The 2,609-nt window shown below is 40.1% G+C and overlaps 1 protein-coding gene across 3 annotated transcripts in view; it reads right to left on the reverse strand.

The window, feature by feature from the left end:
- The window catches only part of LOC119593716 (aquaporin-11-like), a 26,114-nt gene extending 23,565 nt beyond the window's left edge, over positions 1-2,549 (reverse strand). The window contains exon 1 of one of the 3 annotated variants that reach the window (XM_037942686.1): positions 2,432-2,549. The gene's annotated coding sequence lies outside the window, so the exon portion shown is untranslated. Of the gene's footprint in view, positions 1-93; positions 336-1,730; positions 1,816-2,431 lie in introns of those variants that run through there. The other 2 variants (XM_037942687.1, XM_037942688.1) reach the window with 2 other exon arrangements.
- Between the last annotated feature and the right edge of the window lie 60 nt (positions 2,550-2,609).

The following is a 2,609-nucleotide window of genomic DNA, read 5'->3' on the forward strand; positions in this document are numbered from 1 at the left end:
AGACTGTGCATGATAGATATCAAATACATAATTTTACATGCTTTCTATCCCTTCACCTTCTTGTAAATATAGACAAAAAATATGAATGCTTACTTTACCCACTTTTTTTATAGCTCTTCTCTTCTACGAAAAATAAAAAAAACCGGTCGTGAATTTCCTTTGTCACGGATCAGTAGTTTCCCAGCACAACATGGCCTAAATGATCGTCACAATGATCCAAGTCAACAATAAAGAGGACTTGTCATTATTATAACACACAGTCTCTTGACGCGAAGGGATAAGGGAACTTATACAACCCTGTCTAAAGAGAAACTAGTGTATTGGGTCTCGCACACGTCGCCCTCTCCCGTGGTGTTGCCGGCTGTTATTTTGCGAGAATTAAAACTCGTTCGCGTTGTAAAATGTAAGAGCGATAGAATATAGTACGGGCTGTGTTTATAGTTTTGCTTTGTTTTAGTCTGCTGGTCAGTGGAATGTTGTGTTTGTGTAAGTGCGTGATTTTTTTCCTCTTAATTGTAAGCAGCTAGCAACTTTTGTCATGTCCGGATATGTTATTACCATATAGCATTGCTTTACAAATAACCTCTATAAATCCATACTATAACTCTTACTAACAAAAGGAACTTTCCTAAGATCGAATAAAAGCAAAACCTTTATTCACAGCTATTGTGAGTAGTTTAACAGGGCGATTGATAGTCATGGTGTCATCCGAAGCCAAAGCCAAGCCATACTATCCGCACGCGCCGAAGGTCACAGAGAAGCGGGGACTCCGCAATCCAAAATCTCAGTCTATAACGTATTTTTAGCTTCTTGCCGGCATAACGCCAGCACCATAATTTCCCCTCTAATTTTACCCCATTAAGTGAAGATCATCTTAGAATATCAAAGTCATAATCGCAACTGGCAGATGACGAGTTGAATTAAATCACAGCCCGAAGACTGCCAGCAAGACTTGGCCCGCGTCGCGTCGCCGGTGCCACTGCTCTCGCGCGGGAGAGGCTGCAGGGAGCTCTTGGCACTGTCACCGCTCAAAAAAAAGATTGCGGGAGAAACGTGATCGTAAATATTGAAATTCACAGCCAATAAATATTTCGTATTTATTCGATACACACTTAGAAAGCATGCATGTACTCTACATGCATTACTCGCTAACATCTGTTTGCGAAGTAAAGAATATATGCCACGTACCGGTAACCGTTACTCACAGAAGAAACACGTCTACAACAATCCATATATTTCACCATTGTGATATATATTCGTCACTATTTGGCGTGCCAAAAAAAAAAACCTATCAGCTTCGTGTAAATATAGCACCTTTTGATAGGGCAGGCAGGTGTAGAAACATCATTCTCCGGAAACCTTACTGATTTTGTAGTCTAGAATGCCATACATTTATTCAACTGGCACTGCCGGAATAATTTCGACTGTACGATGTTCTTTTACAAATAATTAATTTGTAATTAGTTAGCATCTACCTCAAACGCGTTCGCAATTGTTGACGAAAGAAATTTAGAAGCACACGTCGACAAGAAATTCAAATTATGCAGTCTTATTAGAAAAACAGTTTCACTCATCATCATTTATCAGAGCTTAAATTCTTAATTAGAAATATGGAATAAAACTGCCGATGGTACCGAGATAAGAAGTATGCACAGAAAATTCCCCAAAACCCGCGATCAAATATAGCCTCCATGGCTTACCTGTGCGACCAAGAACAAAAATAACCCTACCTTTCCTAGCTTGTCTTCCCCGCTCCTTCCCGGACTAGAGAGAATGCATTCACGTCCGGACAATTTAGTTTTCTATCAGAATTTTATCGTGTGTTGTAGGCGTTAATACTGGTGGCCTAGATAGCACGGATAGATCAGGTTTGAATGTTATCATTTTCATTTTTTTTTATTGTCATCGTCACAAAATCCAATGACATGCAGCGAGATTTTATGTAAAATGAATATGATTTAGTAATATGACACGTGATACGATTTTAAATACATCGTACCTCAACAATATTCCACATTATTCTCCTTTTTACAACGTACTCAAAGCTGTCCTTGGTTCGAATTAAACTTCCGCAGCGGCAATGCCCTCCCTTTAATTTCACTGCACTGCAACTGTATGATAAAATCTTATCAAGGACTAAAAGATCCGAGATTTGATAAGACGGAAGAAAATTGAAGATTTGAGCCGGACAAACTTCCGATTCGACAATTAGTTATCGTCGACACAACAGCGGAAACACACCATGCATAAATGCATTCATGTTAATGTGGAAGCGACAAATTGAGACACGTGTGTATAATTAAATAAATCAAAACTTTTTGTCCTTTTCGCAAGATCCTGGAGCAATTCTCTACTTCCACTCTTTCAGCAAAACGGAAAGAAAAAGACAGGTAAAGAGAAAACAAGATAAAAGAGATCGTTGAACACTCACTACGAGGAGGTGAGCCCACAACCGTTATCACTTCCTGCCTGTTCGGGAGTAACTGAGGATAATTGTGATGCCAAGTGCCCGACGCTGCTACACTTGGTGCCAAGTCTTACCATCAGGATGCGGGCACTATGGGGGGGAGGGAAGGGGGAGAAACTCGGTGAGGAGCTAATACCCATGG

The sequence above is a fragment of the Penaeus monodon genome, chromosome 32 (genome assembly GCF_015228065.2).
Source record: "Penaeus monodon isolate SGIC_2016 chromosome 32, NSTDA_Pmon_1, whole genome shotgun sequence".
Lineage (NCBI taxonomy): Eukaryota > Metazoa > Arthropoda > Malacostraca > Decapoda > Penaeidae > Penaeus > Penaeus monodon.